General features: G+C 38.4%; 1 long non-coding RNA gene and 1 pseudogene across 8 annotated transcripts in view; one reads left to right on the top strand and one right to left on the bottom strand.

Annotated features, from left to right (window-relative positions):
• Positions 1 to 12,808, top strand: part of LOC108349017 (uncharacterized) — a 78,136-nt gene extending 65,328 nt beyond the window's left edge. For 4 of the 7 annotated variants that reach the window (XR_010059528.1, XR_010059524.1, XR_010059523.1 and 1 more), the window contains one exon: positions 10,223 to 12,808. This is a non-coding gene — a long non-coding RNA (uncharacterized LOC108349017). The remainder of the gene's footprint in view (positions 1 to 10,222) is intronic. The other 3 variants (XR_010059525.1, XR_010059526.1, XR_010059527.1) reach the window with 3 other exon arrangements.
• Positions 222 to 15,208, bottom strand: Zfp35-ps1 (zinc finger protein 35, pseudogene 1; annotated as a pseudogene). Its single transcript, XR_010059511.1, has 5 exons — positions 13,234 to 15,208; positions 9,577 to 9,719; positions 4,688 to 4,768; positions 2,876 to 3,002; positions 222 to 1,979 (listed from the first exon to the last, which is right to left on the bottom strand). The product of XR_010059511.1 is annotated as a zinc finger protein 35, pseudogene 1 (transcript).
• Between the last annotated feature and the right edge of the window lie 1,827 nt (positions 15,209 to 17,035).

Genomic DNA, 17,035 nt, shown 5'->3' with positions numbered 1-17,035 from the left:
GGGAGCCAGGGTGCCATTGCCCTGACATTGCTCACCCCACCTTGGAGGATTACCAGCATAGCCACTGTTGTTCCTCCTATAAATTCCCAACACATACATAGCAGCTCACAAATGTGTATGATGTCAGCTTCAGGGAATTTGACATGCTCTTCTGGCTTCAACAGGCAGTAGGTATGCATATAGTGTATGGACATATACACAGTCAATAAAAAAAATACAACTTTTTCATACAGTTACATTTGCAGAATTTTATTTAATATAAACTCTATTATATTCTTCTAACATTTAAAACTTTTTGAAACGCTTTCACAAATTCCTTAGGTTTACATTATGTATACTATTGTGATTTGTAAGCAAAGAATACAAAATAAATGTTATGTCATATTATTTAAAACAGTATTATTCTCTCCAGTAGTAATTTTCTGTTGGACTCAATGAGTTGAGTAATTAGTAAAAGGTTAACCACATTCCTTACATATGCAAGATCTCTCTTTAGTATGAACTCTGCAATGTGTTCTAAGATTTGAAAGCTGGATAAAAATTTGCCACAGTCTTTGCATTTGTAAGGTTTCTCTCCAGTATGAATTTTCTGATATATTCTAAGATATGAGCTCCTAGTAAAGAATTTGCCACATTCCTTACAGAAGTGATGCCTTACTTCAGTTTGAACTCTCCGATGTTTTCTCAAATTTGAATACTGGGTAAAGGATTTGTCATAGTCTTTGCATTTGTAACTTTTTTCTCCAGAATGAATTGTCTGATGTTTTCTAAGAGGTGAGCACTTAGAAAATGATTTATTATATTCCTTGCATACAAAAGATTTCTCTCCAGTTTGAACTCTATGATGTCTTCTAAGATGTGAATCCTGGGTAAAGGCTTTGTCACATTCTATACATCTGTAAGGTTTCTCTCCAGTATGAATTTTTTGATATGTCCAAAGAGTCGAGTCTCTTGTAAAGTATTGGTTACATACTTCACATTTGTAAGGCTTCTCAGCAGTATGGATTCTGGAATGTGTTTTAAGATGTGATAATTCAAGAAAAGGACTTACCACATTCTTTGCATTTGTTTAACTTTTCTAAAGAATGAATTTTCTGATGCCTTCTAAATGATGGACAGTGTCTACAGGTTGTCACATTAATGGCATTTGTAAAGCTTTTCTCCAGAATGTCTTTTGTCAGTATGCATTTTCTGATGACTTTTAAAGGCTGATAGCTGGGGAAATGTCTTTCCACATTCTTTGCATTTGTAAGGTTTCTCACCAGTATGAAGTCTTTGATGTGTTTTAAGACTTGAGCACTGGGTAAAGGATTTGTCACAAATATTGCACTTATAGGGTTTCTGTCCAGTATGAATTCGCTGATGTTTTGTGAGAGTTGACTTCACAGTAAAGGATTTGTCGCAATCCTTACATTTGTAAGGTTTCTCCCCAGTATGACGCCTTTGATGTATTTTAAGATGTATGCACTGGGTAAAGGACTTGTCACAAATATTGCATTTGTAGTTTTTCTTTCCAGTGTGAATTCTCTTGTGTACAGTGAGGCTTGAGGCAGCACTGAAGTGTTTCCCACATTCCACACATTGTTTTGGTTTCTCTACAATGTAGACTGCTTGTTTTAAAAGACTACACGTTGAACCAAAAATGTCACCATATTCTTCTTGTCTGTGCTCTTTCTTTGATGTGTAGAGTCTCTGTTCTTGAGTAATGATGGGCCACATATTTAAAGATTTCTTACAGTCTTCAGATTTGCAAGACACTCCTCCATTGTGCATGCTTTTAAGTCTATCTGGGTTTGATGAATCAACAGAGGCATCTCTGTCATTACTGTATCTGTAGTTATTAGAGTTTTCTGTGGTTTTACTTGTTTTATAACATGCACAGTGGGAGGGTTCATGAAGCACTTTGCCAAGCTCATTACACTGACAAGACTCTTTTTTAGCCTTTAGGTTTTCCTGGAGACTATCATTTATGCAGTTCTCTGAAAATGGGTACAAGTCAGATTAATTGGGCTTGTTCCATGATTAAACATTTGATAAGTAACTATCTGCCTATGATTTATCTCTCTTAAGATAACTCAATAAACAATTATTCAGAATAAAATTCACAGTAGGCTACCCTTTTCTCTCACCCCAAACCAGTGACAGCCTTTAAGGAAAATGAAGCATATAAATGGGGAAATAGTAATTAGCTTTTGGATGGAGTTTACTAACTGATTATTTAGAACACACGTTAAACATTTTCTCAGATAAGGGTGATGAAAAGTTTAATCGAATTACATGTTCACAGCATTTTGTTAATGAAATAAGAGCACTGTTTACAAGACATAATTCCTTCTAATATTAAATTTTACTTAAAAAATTTTACTTAAAAGCATGAAAAAGTGTTTTATTTTTTAGAAAAACAAATCAATGAAAAAATACAAAAAGAGAAACCACATTAGGTCTTTAGAAGGAATGGGTGGAAAGCAAGTATGTTGTCAGGTACACAAGGCTCTAAATTTCTTAAGACTGGAATTGTTCAAGTAGGAACTGGGAAGAGTAGAGAGAGGGTAAACTATAGGCAGGATACATTGTATGTGAAAAGAACTCATTTCAATATAAGGAAAAAATGAAATAAAGTGATAAGTGTGGAAATATTATAAGCTATTGAGTTTGTGAGTGCATCTTGGAACCTAAGTGAAGGGTGCATGACACCTGTAAATGAAAAGTGGAAAGAAAAAAAAGCCAAAAACTATGAAAAAGTCCTTTTCGACTACTTAGTCTCCTTTTCCTTAGTCTCCTCTTGTTCCCAAGATTGCTTCACAGAGTTTACAATAACTTAATTCAGCACATATAAAAGAAAGAGTTGGCAATTATATAACCAAAATAATCTCACCCACAGAGATGAGGTTGGTATAATTCTCCAACATCACATCCATGTACAAAGCCCTCTGGGCAGAGTCCAGGCATTCCCACTCCTCCTGGGAGAAGTCCACAGCCACATCCCAGAATGTCAACTGACCCTGAAACAGAAAGAGGTACAGTTTTGCCATGTGATCCCAGGGACAGTGCTTTTCTTGATACAAGGAGACTTAAGGAAATTAGGAATATAGATGTGTAAAGACAATAATTCAAAAAGGTGATTGCTAACATAGTTATATTCATTAATAAATATTCTAACTGTGAAAACAGAATGATACAATAGTCTCACAAGTAAGTCTATAAAACAGGACATAAATTTAAGGTCTGGACACAGTTATCCATTCTTCCTTTATGTCCCATAGGATCACAGTGTTCATGTCTCAGAAGGGAAATTTGTGATGAGGAAATGTGGTTTTAAATGCTGTACTTGCAGTTAATGCTAATGTAGACCAAAACTTTATTAAAAAATCAGAAACATATTAACTTAGAGAATGTAGTGAATAACCTTCAGGTTATGGATGAGCAAGAACTTACAGAATAGAAAGAACACCAACAGCATATGAACCAACCCCTAGCATCAACAGATGGGATGACATGAAAAAAATTTCTGCCCATCAAAGGAAACAATCAGCAGGGCACACAGACACCCACAGAATGGGAGAGAATCTGTACCAGAGGCATTCTGGATTGGGGCTTATAGTTACAATTTACCAAGAATTACAGACATTAAATATCAAGGAAATAAAACTGCCAATTAGCAAATAGTTAAAGGACCTGAACAGACACTTTTGAAACACAGAAAGATAAATGGTCAATACATATTACAAAAATGGTCAATTCAAACTACTTTGAAATAGTGCCTTATCCCAGGGCTGTCATCATCCAGTCTGACACCAAATGTTAGAGAGGATATAGACAGAACAAAGCCTTATTCACTCTGTGTGTGTCTGTCTGTGTGTACTGCAAATTAACACATCCATTATAGAAATAAATTTGGAAATTGTTTTAAAACTAAAGATAGAACTAACATATGACATAGCTCTTTCATTACTGGACATATACCCTTAAGACTCCATACCCCACTCTGGAGATATTCATACCCCATATTTACTACTGTTTTATTCACCAAAGTACTGGGATCAATCTAAACATCTATTAACAGATGAATGTATAAAGTAAATTGTATGCATATAAAACATAATACTATTCAGCTGAAGAGAAAACTGTAATAAAAATTTGCAGAAAAATGGAAGGACTTAGAGAGGATTATTAAGTGAGACTGTCAGAAAGAAGATAGCTTGTTTTTTCCTCTCATATGCAGAATCTAGCCAATAATATACGTACATGGAATAAAGTATGTGGGCACAGCAGAATATGGAGGAAAGAGTAAGAAGGTTGAATATCAGGGGTTGATTATCTCAGTGTAACCATTTATGAAAAGCATATATAGGTAGTTGCTTCTAGTTCTAAATCTTTCACAGTTTTGTTTTGTCTTGTTTTGCATTTTGATGGTGGATCAGTTCATAAAGATATATTTGATAGTGAAAACATAAAATCACATCTGAGGCTCCAGAATATCTGTTCCCAATGACTCTTGCAATTGCAGAAAAGTGTATTACGTTGTATAGTCTCTGGGGTGGTTAATTTCAGTATGTGAATTTTTGTGTTTGTCTGAAGATTTTTTTTATGTAAACAAGTTAAAAAAATTTTCAGAAACATAAAATTGAAGGCTCTCATTGTCTTAAATCATAACCTTTCCAGAAAAATAATGGATATGACTACTGACCTGGGACATATTTCCTGGAGAATCAGGCATTTCCCGTTGTTTCTCTTCTTTATCTTTCAATAAGGATAAATAGCTGGCTTGCTGCCCTTTCATATACAGGAGTCAAAAAGGAAAAGCAAACCATGATGAATGGTGTTAATGTACAATGTCAGATCACCTAAGAAGGCCCCTGAAAGAAACAGAACTCTACCAGGTGTCTGGTTAATGACACCAAAGCTAGGCGGGCATGGAATGGCATTCAAAGCTTGGACAGAAAAGTACCATCAATAATATGGCTACACCAAGAAAACCACTCCCTTTAAAATTGATGGAGACATAAGGGCATATGCAGATAGTTACCAGTTACCATAACTCACTTCACTGAAGCAGCACAGTACATAATAACTTAGAGCAAAAATATACATAGGAAAATCAGAGAAATTATCCCTGAAAATATGACAGATAATGCATTGCATGTGAAGAATAAGTAAAATACAGGAGAAGTGAGAAGTAATCATCCATGAACAAGACAGCAAACCACTCTCACTGTAAAGTGTTGCAGCATGTCTGTTGTGTGTTATAATAAAGAGTAGAGAATATAGTAAGTGGGCTTGCAAAACAGAAAATTTATTATTATTCATAGCAAGTGGGTGGAGTCCCTGATCAATCAGGGCCACCATACAAAAACTCAGAGGCAAAAACTATGGTTTCATGTGAAAAAGTTATTAACTTTTTAAAGATATTAATTATGTTATGTTTGTGAGTACACTATAGCTGTCTTCACACATACCTGAAAGGAGCATCAGATCCCATTACAGATGGCTGAGAGCCACCATGTGGTTGCTGGGAATTGAACTCAGGACCTCTGGAAGTGCTCTTAACCACTCAGCCATTGCTCTAGCTCTAACTTTTTAAAAATTTTGTTCAGCAAAGAAGGCATGTAGATTGGACAGGGATGTCTTAGACTGATGAAAAGTATCTTTGAGTTTTATTTAGGAGATAACCAAAAACACCCCTCAAAATTCTGAGCTTTACTATAATTTACTATAATTTTCAAAATCTGTGGGCAATAGCAGCACAGAAGGGGAAAGAAGTATGGAACAATCCTCATCTCTATATATCCTCAACATTTGACATCCTTAGAATTTAGTTAAGTTTTATATTTGAGACCTTTCATGGACTTTCAACCATTTTTTAAAAAATCATTTACCAGATACATAGTAGTTATTATTGAGAACAGTCATTGTAAAGTATGTTCTTGTGTGAAAAGCTGTGGTTTTCTCCTGCATGCAGGAATTACAGTAGGAAGAGATAACATGATCGGGGGAGGTAAGAATGAAACTCAGCTCAGCCGGATTTTATTGTAATCAGTGCTAGACCAAGACATCTAAGTCTGGCCCAGGACATTTTACTTTACCCCTACTTCAACAGAGCACAATTTTGGAAAAAAGAATTCAGCTAATGATTAGCTCACTCCGAAGTACACAGCATTTTCAAATGCATTTATGAGATTCTTTCACAAGAATGGATATTATCAAACCATTGATAGTGCCCAACATTTAGGGTCTAGGATGATTGACTAAGGTAAATATAATGCCCATGGATTGGAATGGCCCTAAAATAGTAATCACTTAGGCTTTTGTAAAGCACTAGTCACATCATTCATAAGAATGGGATTATGGTCTAAAAGCAATGCTCAAGGTTTAGGGGAAATGGTCTGGGATAAGTTAAAAACAAAACAAAACAAAACAAAACAAAACCTGTATTCTGGTAAATGTGGGCAGAGCCTGTCTCAGCAGACAGCAAAGGATCACCAGGTTGTAAACCTACATAATTTCAGGCATTCCAGGAAGAGCAGTAATACACCTCATTCCATTGAAGAGGTTAAGTTGTGTTCCTAATCTTACTGGTTTCTCTAGTGCTTATCTGTGAACCTTTTTGGTCCTCTACATCTCCCATTCCTAAGTTTTTGAAGAAAAAAATAGTGGGTATAATAGATGCCCTGGTTGAATGCATTTCTCTATGGCTAGTCTAATTAATACAGGCAAGTATAAGACATTATAAGGACAGCTAACTGAGGGCCAAGAAAGGTGGAAATGATAGTAGCCATGGTGGCCATTCAAGGGTCACTTGAGAGATCTTATCTTTCTGTATTTACAAATCTTTAATTTCACATAAATAGATGAGAAAGATCTGACACATTAAAGTAACACATGCCAGGAAATGGTTGACAACTAAGATTAGATTTGAGCAACAAGTTATCTATATCTAAAACTGTGGTTTCAGTTCACTTATTTCTTGGTTGATTTCTACTAAAATTTTTGCTGTAACATTAGCGTTATACAAAACATTCAGGCCGTTTTAGAGACTTATCTTTGCATTCCAGTAACCATTCCAGGAATAGGTACTAAAAATACAAAAATAATCCTCAGCATGGCAAAAGAATACCATACTATTATTACAGATGTGTCTTTTATCTCACCCCACCCACTCCTGACAAAAGCAATTTGGAGTCTGCATTAACAAGCTAAGAATTGACATGCAGTACAGTCAGTAAATATGACAGTGCCATTTTACAATATAATTGACAATTTCTGAATTGAAGCTCTTTTAATATCAAGTTAAGTCTTTTAAACATTGAGATTGGGAACTTTTTTGATCCTTTCATAGTATATCATTATAGATCATAACAGTTTTCTAATGACTCAGTTTACCAAAAAATATCTACAGCCTAACAATGCCAGCTTCTAAACAAGAAGCTTAGACATATATATTTAAACCAGTTTCTGTTTGCCTGAATAGATATTTTCAAGCCAATGATTCTCAAGTTTTTAAAATGTTGTAACCCTTCAATAGTTGTGTGTATGTGTGTGTGTGTGTGTGTGTGTGTGTGTGTGTGTGTGTGTGTGGTGACTCTAATCACTCCAATTTGCAGGCAACCCTAGGCTGCCCTTGTAAATAGGGTTTTGAGTCATAGGTTGAGAAACCGTTGCACGTTCTTTGTCAGACTGCCTAAGGGCATTGTCTTATTGCAGCATGAGATAGCAATTCTTCACTCTCTGGTGTTTAGTTGTGGCCCTTATTTTTGGTCTTTTATTTATCTATTCAACAAGATCATTGTTAATAAAGACTTTATAATAAAATATCTGACAAACTCTAAAATGTGCTGCAGCCTTATACACTTAACCTGTTTAAAAAGCTCTTTTTTAAGCCCTCTAGTTTTTTAATTTCCTTTAAACTCCAAAACTTTCTTTAAGCAAGTTTAAAACCTCTCACTGTGTGTTTTTGTAATATAAAAATAAAGTGCTTTTAAAAAGTGTAATGACACAGAACAGAATAATTTTTTGAAAGCGAAACTAAGTTTTTAACAGTGTGAACGATTCAGTGTCTCTATGAATGCATGAAGGTGCAGGTTTAATATCTCACTAAACAAGCACTGTTTTAAGTCTTATCTTTTGTCAACCTGGCTTTTAAGACAAGAATTACATACAATTTTTAAATCTCAATTTAAAAGTATCTTTAGAGATCTTCCTCGATTGGCTCAATCCATGTGTTACTGCCCAGAGTGATTCCAAGCCTGAGTTATGAGTTTAAGTTGATTTTTTATTACAGATTTGTAGCCATATTCAGTAACTTGATCAGCTATACTAGCAGTGCTAGGCTCAAAGCTACAGCAGCAAAGCTACAAGAGCAGTGCCAGTTTATCAGTTCTTGTGTCTCTTTAAAAAAAAAAAAATCCTTGAAATGGGTTAAGACTAAGGCTTGGGGAAAATGGCTAGCAGGTGAACAGGGCTGGCAGGTGAAGTTTGCTCGTTTCCCTGAATATGAAACATAGAATTACAATCAAATTAAATGAAACTACAGACACAAAAGGGCAGACAAGGACAGACCTGCATAGGGAGGAAAACCAATAGAGCGGGGGTGGGTGGGGTGGGGTGGGGGGAATGTTTCTCAAGGAGGCTTCCCCAGGCCAGGAGGTAGGGGGATGTGGTTTGGGTATCCAGGTTTGGTCCAAGTGACATGTTAAGAGTGCCCTCTGGCGGCCATCGAATACAGAAGGTGGGCCATTTCAGAAGCAGAAAGTGTGGAGTTTCCCTGGATTCATGTGGAACCTGTATTGGGATATGAATGGGCTTTGGAATTTTTGAAATGCTGTTAAAGGGCAGGCGTGGGGTCTGTGGCAGGCAGTTGGACTGTGAACCCCCCACTTCGAAGGGAAAGGAAACAAGCAGGGAAAGACTGGCAATTAAGAGAATGCAGAGAAAGAGAAGAGGCTGCAGGGGACCAGAAGACAACAAGGTGCACAGATGGACAAGATGAGAGGTCAGCCAATGAAAATACACAGTCCTACAGTCAAGACTCCTATCCCACTTAATTTAGGACACCTGGTTCCATGCCAGTAACCTCCTGGAACAAGAGAGGTGACTCTCCTCTTCTCCAGACTCAAGGAGTGGTACCTACTTCAGCCTCTTTATTGAGCTCTAACCCTTTGGTGCCAAAACCTTATTGGCCTCTGGAGGATTCCCTGACTCAGCTAATGGGATGGTCTGGATCCCATTCCTAGGTGAGGCAGCTAGGTGGGGCCCCAAATGTTACACTGTCTTCCATGTCTCTTAGTAAAGAGAGGAATATATATCAGTTGGCTGGTGAAACAAAATCTTTTATTATTCACACCACATAAGTGGAATTACTGATCTGTCAAGACCACCAGACAATGACTTTGGAGCCTTGTTTCTTCTGGCAGTCCTAAGCAGGGGCTGAAGCAGGGTTTACAAAGATAAAAACCACATGCACGTGGGCCAAGTTACAGGTATAATTTTTATCAATTAGGACTCTGGATTAGAGACTTTCCCAATTGTTCCATCACTGTCAGCTGACATAGAATGTGTTTTTTTCCTAATCAAATTTACCTTCTTTCTGTTGTTAGGAACAGCCATGAAAATTTGGGGAACCATTCCTTCTTAGAGAGGGAGTTAGTCTGCTTCCAGTAGGTCTCCAGCTTCCCAGGTCCTGGGATCTTGAATTTTGTTTCGCTCTATATGTAAAATTGAATCTGAAGTAAAAATGGCAGTACTTAAGAACAGTTCCTCTACCTGTTCCCAGGAAAGAAAAGATACTATCAACAATCCAACCAGAGACATTAAAAAAAAAAAAACAAATGGAATAAAAACCATGTTAACAGAAAGTGTAGCCATTCTGGGAATCAAAATGGAGAATCCTCAATTGAATAAACATGATCTCCAGTTAAATAAATCCAGCACATGCTCCAGAAGTTCCACTCTTCGGCATATGCTCAAAGGGCTCAACATCTTACTCCACAGATATGTGCTCACTCATGTCCATTGCTACTATATTCATAATAGGTACAAAATGGAAACAACATCAATGTCCATCAACTGACAGGTAAAAATGCATATATGTAGTATAAAATATTATTCAGCTATAAAGAAAATTGAAGTCATGAAACTTGCAGGTAATGAATGGACCTAGAACAGATCATAGTGAGTAGAGTAACCCAGACCTAGAAAGACAGACATTGCATGTTCTCTCTCCTAGGAAGTTCCTACTCTGAATCTTCAGATGTGGGTTCACAACCTGAAGTAAATATAGTAACCCAGGAAAGAAGACTCCCAAAACATCACAGGCTATTGCAGTTGCCCATGGTTGCCTTCTGTAACTAGATGGTGAGTCCCTATTATTGAAGAAGCTGTGCACTTTGGACACAAAACCCAGGCCTTAAGAAGGATGTGACATTACAGCATCCCCTCTGGGCACTAGCTTTCATTTTACCAGAAGGCAATATGCAAGTTTCTACAGGAGGGAGCCAACCAACAGTCCTACCCAGTTATGACACCTCCGAACCACAACAATGCTCATCCCTGTAGGATAACCCTAAAGGCGTAAGAGCGGTACACATACCTTGGTGGCAACTGATAGCTTCTAACTGAACTTATTTCAACAAGAGGGAAATAATACCTGGTACTGGAGAACCCTAGAGTTAGTAAAGTCAAAGATCTTGGAGGAAAACTTACAGCTACTACTTTACTAAGTCAGCATAATCCTAACTGTACTGTAAATATTTCTCCCTATTTCCACAGATAAATGTAGCCCTTACTCCTCATCAAGGAATATTTTTCTATAACACATAGAAATCATTACACAGAACCACAATCAGTCAAAATTGAAGAGCTGTGATACTCACTCTGAATTGACACATAAGCAACACAATTCCTGCATCTAAGGTACAGTGAGAAAAAGGGGCAGGGATATTGTAAGAGCCGAAGGAACAGGAGGTTTGCTGTCAGACTGTCTCTTAGAAATGTCAAAAAAGCTCCAGGCATGAAATCTTACAAACATGGCTGACTACATAGTATGTGAACAAGGATAACACCAAGAGACATGAGAATGAGGACAGGAAAAAGCTCACCAGGTCTCAACTCTAATCAAACACTAAGGAATCTGAGAGCTGGAGAAATAGTCTTCCCCCAGAGATTATTAGTACACCAAATAGTTATCTAAAACCAAGCGTTCATCCCTAAAAATGTAAAGAATGAGTAGTTTGTACTTTTATCTTTAGGAATTCACACAAACATACAGTAATAATAAGAGAAAAGATTATTAAGAAATTATGAATACCTGTGTTAAGTGAAGATTTAACATTGTCTACATAAAAATTATCAGAATGGTTTTTATGCCATTTTGTACTATTGCTACTTAATAGGCAGTGAGAGAAGGCTCAAGGGCTGTGAGTTCCTATTGTTTTTGCAGGGACCCAGGTTCCTTTCCTGGAACCCACACTGTGGATCCCAATTCTCCACAACTACAATTTTAGGATGCAAATTCTAGTTATTCATGTATGAGAAAGTCTTGTACACATAAAATATGTAGATATCAATAAAAACCGAAGAGTAAAACAAAATTAGGAAAGAGAAAGATAGGAAAATTAGAAAGAATGACTAGATAGATAACAAAACATAAACTCCTTGAACGAATTTAGCAGGCAGATGAAAGGTCTCTATAATGAAAACTTGGTCTTGTCAGTTGAAACTCCATGAAATTTAGATCCCCACTATGTATTTCACAGAAATAGTAAAGAGAAATTTAGAATTCATCTTGATGCACATAATCTCTTGGTACACAGAAACCACAGGAAAATGTTACACTCATCAAGGTATCTTGTTGTGATTCCTGATCAGCTTGGTGCAACAGAGAAGCAGATCTAGAATCTGCCCAAAGCAATGACCATGACAATGTCACCAAAATAGCACAAACATGCTGCATATAAAAACACGGACCTGGGTTCTGGTCTCTCGTACCATACAAAGAATCATAGACTGTCATGTGTGATCTGAAATAGTGAATCCTGTAGTGTAACACAAAGTGGGCAACGCTTGATACGAGAGGCAACTGACAAACAGTACTGTGTATAATTCAAAAATGCACGGAAATAGCAATAATTAACAGTATGAAGTGACACGCTATACAGTAAATATAGCTCTTAGCTATATATTTATAGTATAATGGATAAAAACACACTCTATGAAAAACTTACAAAGGAACCAAATTATAATATAATCAATAAATAAGCAACTGAATGAACACACTATGCTCAACAGAAGTAGAAATGGCCAATATGCACATATCAATAAGCTTTAGGGCAGAGGCTACTATACAGAGATTCCAATTCTGCCTAGAAAGTGTCCACACTTAAGACCCTAACAAATTCACTTCCTTTAGTATTTTTTGAAATGTAAATAATACTGCCAAAGCAAATGATATAAATAGAATACAGTTCTAAAAAAAGAGAAAAAGATTATTTTAAAATATATTTTTTCCAGAAATTGATTTCATATCTAAAGATACAAGATACTGTGAAAGGAATTTCCTTTAAATGCCCTATGGACAGCAATAAAATCTTATTTGGATATTTTACAGAAAGACATCCTGAAAGTATCAAGGAACAGCACAGAGCTGGAAAATACCAAGAGGATCACACCTAGCGGTGATCTCACAGTATATTACAGTCACAGCAATGGAAACCACTTGGGATTGTCATGACAACAGGCAATAGGAGGTGTCCCTGGGAAGACAGGATGGACAGACTTTACCTGACTGCAAATACAGTTCCTGATCTTATCAAAAGTGTGTTGGTATTATTTTCAGGAATGGAGAAATTAACACTAAAAGGTAGAGAATGTGCTACAATATCAAAAGCTCCAAATTCTGAAAACAATAAGTATACCTTGGAGTATTAGTACATTAAAGTCACTGAAGTAAAAACCACTTAATGCTGGTTTAATACTGGAATGCAGACATGATCAGTGATGTGCATAGAATAAGGACAGCATCACTCCCATGAATAAAAGAAAATTTTATTGCCGCCTTATATCAATTCTGCTGTAGAAAATCTTCTCATCTCTAACTTAGGACAATCCTAAGGAGATTTTTCTCAGTGGATGTCTCCAGAATTATTTCTAGTGAAACAGAATGTGGCAAAACTGATTTCATGTCCCACTTTCACATTCACTTGATCCCCTTGCCATCCCTTCACCAATCCTCCAACATACCTGGATCCTTAGCTACTGTCTCCTCCCTCTCCACCTTCCAGGTTTCTGTTTTGCTCCACAGGTGAGCAGGTCTGGGTGATCAGTGAGCCCTGCACATGTGCATGAGATTCATCAGAAAGCATCTGGATGGCTAACACAGTAGTGCTCAGGAGATAGAGAGGATTCAAAAGTGATCCTCCAATACTGAAGATACTTTGAATTCATTTTCATTTAGCCTTAACTGGAAGCCCATACCCAATCACAGGTTAGTAAAAAACTGACGGGGACAAACCAAACTGAATGATTGGGATGACAGCACTATACAGTAGTGAGGTTCTGAATTTATCATGGATCAAACATACTAGAAGCCTTATACCTCTCAAAGAGATTCACAAGACGTTTGAATATTTTATGAAAATTTTTGTCATTCCTCCGAGGATTTCACTTCATTCTGTGAGATACAAGACGCAGTTACACAGGAACATAGATAACAGTTGTTTTCCCAGGACCCTGAGGTGGACAGAGGGAGATAGCAAACAAAGTATCCTCACTCACTGAAATCTGACCGCTTTAATTCTGTGACATGCAGTCTCTGTACAAAACCTTCTGAGCAGGGTCCAGGCATTGCCCCTTCTTCTGGAACAAGTTCACACTGTCAAATGACCACAAAATAAAAGAGTGTGGACAGTTGTGCTAGTGCACACTTTTGGACTCCCTTACATTTGCAGCCACTCCTTTCATGACTACTATCTAAAAGCTCTCCTGGGATGCTCAATTACCAAGTAAGTCCCCGGGTATTACAGGGGAGTTAATGTGAAAAAAATGTAAATTTCAACAGTTTTGTCCTTTTCACCTTAACAAATATAATAGTTTTTTTCCTTACTCACTTTACACATTACTAACTGCCCTCCTCTGGGTCACCCACCCACTCCCACAATCCTTTTCCCATTCCCCCCTTTCTACTCTGAGTGAGTGGGGCCCCTCTGGGTATCCCCCGGTCCCCCAGCACTGAACATATTCCACATGTAGGCAACAGCTTTTGACATAGGCCCTGCTCCAGTTGGTCGGGACCCAGATTAAGACAAAGCTTCATATGTGCACATATGACCAGGGAGACTTAGATCCAGACAGTCTAAGTTCTTTGGTTGGTGGTTCAGTCTCTGAGAGCACCAAGCTTCCAAGTTAGATGATTTTGTTGGTCTTCTTGTGGAGTTCCTATCCCCTTAGAGGTCACAATCTTCCTAGCATTTTAAGAAGAACATTTTGGCACCCACAAGATTGATGAAAAAAAAATATAATTGGGACTAGTCTAGTTTAAGTCATCTAAAATTCATCAGTAAGACATCCACAGCAGAGTTTCAATGTCTGCTTCTTCATAAACAGCAGAGAAAACTGATTGCACCCTGGTCCTTTCCCCTGGCGAAGCAGCTTTGTAGGATCCAGGGCCCCCAGGCTCAAGTTCCCTATGCTGTGCTGCTGAGTCTCACAGGCCGGCAGCCAGGAAACTGTGTCTGAGGAGAGTTTTCGGGGATCAAGAGAGAATCAGGACAAGGTAACCCGCCAGCCTTTAGGTGGCCATCTGACTCACTCTTTCCAGCTTATGTAGACTCGACTCAGTTTTTCTCTGTCATTCTACGGGTCCGACAAGTATCGCCTTCAATCATGACCCTTGTTTTCCAGTCCCCCAGCTCCTCTGACCTGGGAGGTTCCAGGGCCAGCAAATGCGATTCTCCCGCTAAGCGGCTGTCTGCTGACTCTCTCAGGATGCCTCGCGCAGAATCTGATGAGGTTAGTTTTCAGGTCCCGCTAGACCCTAACTTCTGTCTTCTATATCCAGGTTTGCACCACAGGATTTCACACGGTGCAGACTTACAGCTCCTTCCGGGAATAGGCCATCAGTACTTCAGACTTTCAGTCCAATTTGCCTATTCTCACTCGGAGTACCAGTTTGTTCGCTCGTCAGACCTTTAACCACGCCCACTCTACAGACTTCCGCAACAACTACCTAATAGACGTTTTGTTTCCGGGTGAGTGGCCCCACCACGCGGAAGTCAGTCCCTCCCACTGGAGCTTTTGGTTCCTTTTACACAGCTCTAGAAATTAGGCTACCCTCCGCGCTGTCTGCAGACTCTCCACAAGCTTGCGGCCAGCATAGATCAGACGCGAATTTAGTAGGAAGCTGCTCCCCATAGTGAGCTCTGAACCATTCCGATAAAACATACGCAGCAGCATAACACTCGATTTGATTACCAGCTTGTGGGCTGCATTTACCCCAAACAGTAATAGACTAAATTCAGACGCCAGAATCTCATCCTCAATACAAAAAAAAAATTGAGTAGCCCAAACCAAATACTGCAATTTTGCCTCAGGGAGAGAAATTTCGATATCTTAGATTTTGAAAATCAATAGGGGGAATTGAGTGCGCTGCCCTTTGCTACCAGTTCAGAGCTGAATTCATCCTGCGCCATACTGTTTTCACCACTAGATGGTGGCCTTGTCTATTTACTAACTCAATACCAGGGTTGTCTTCTGTGACTCAAGCTAAACATGCTGTGAGGTAAAACAGAATTTTTTTGTTGTTCCAGATGCAGAAAATAAGTAGGTATATTGTATTAGTCCTAAAAATGTGAGTTATACTATCCTATTTTAGCTTCGGGAATACTGAGGAAGAAGAGGTGGTTAGGATATAAGAAGAGAAAAGGAGGAAGGGCTAAGACATGCTCTTGACTCCACAAACTACTGTAATCAATAAGCAATAGAAACTGTACTTACAAGCACTAGCTTCACACAAGACGTCAGTCAGTCTAAGAATGGGAAAGGCCACACTTTACCCCTCAGATGTTGGCCAAGTATTGCAGGATATTTGATCACACTGTGAATCTGGGATTGTGCTATACTGTAGCTCAGCTCTTAACACACAGCTTTAATCCCTCTGGCCAGGATACAGACACAACCTTAGTACACCCCTTTAATCCCAAACAATGAAGGTAAAGTTAGTTTGTAGAAGGAAGCACCCATGTCTGAAAGTGATGTCTAATTGATGGGTAGACAAACTGAGTGATCAGAGAAAGATCTGACAGAGTAGGATATGTCTAACTCTCATGAGAAGAGGGAGGAAAGAGAAGATATGTAAGGGGCAGTGAGAGAGAGGAAGGAGGCAGGTTTTACTGGGAGAGTTTTACAGAGACAGGTTGAAGAGAGAATAAGCTACATGCAGGTGAAGACAGAACAAGACAGAGAATGAGAAGGAGCCAGATGATCAGAACATATTCCCCAAATTAGGATAAAGTCAGGCAGAGGCCATCAGTAGAGGCCAAGAGAGAGAAGCTAGATTGAATCAGTCGCCTTGGAGAAGGGCTTGAGTCAGAACAGCTGAGTAGAACCAGCCAGCAAGAGATCAGAAAAAAACGAGAATGGGTGAGATTATTCAGCAGCAAGACTCAGAAGCTGAAAATATTCTAGGCCTAGATTGGACTGTATGGAGGCTAGAGGCATCCAGGTCTAGGTCTAGGTTAGTAGATGGAAGTAGTAAGCCTCGGAGAGACCAATCACTTTAGGTGAATAAAAAATATATTCATAGCCTTGGATAGATTCTAGGATTAGACTTGCTCCCTTTAATTGTTATCCTGTGCCGAGCACATCACATAACTCCAAACCCACAGTCTCACAAATGACTCTGGTTAATCTCAGTGGGTCCCAAGCAATAAGAATAGATATGAACACTACAGAGAATTGTTGCTATTATGGACCAAAATAGCAAAGAAATAGGAGGTGAAAGTGGACCCCCCCACACACACACAGAGATAGAGAGAGAGAGAGAGAA

The sequence above is a fragment of the Rattus norvegicus genome, chromosome 1 (assembly GCF_036323735.1).
Source record: "Rattus norvegicus strain BN/NHsdMcwi chromosome 1, GRCr8, whole genome shotgun sequence".
Classification (NCBI taxonomy): Eukaryota; Metazoa; Chordata; class Mammalia; order Rodentia; family Muridae; genus Rattus; species Rattus norvegicus.
Note: the sequence above shows the minus strand (reverse complement) of the source record. Positions and strands in the feature narration are given on the sequence as shown.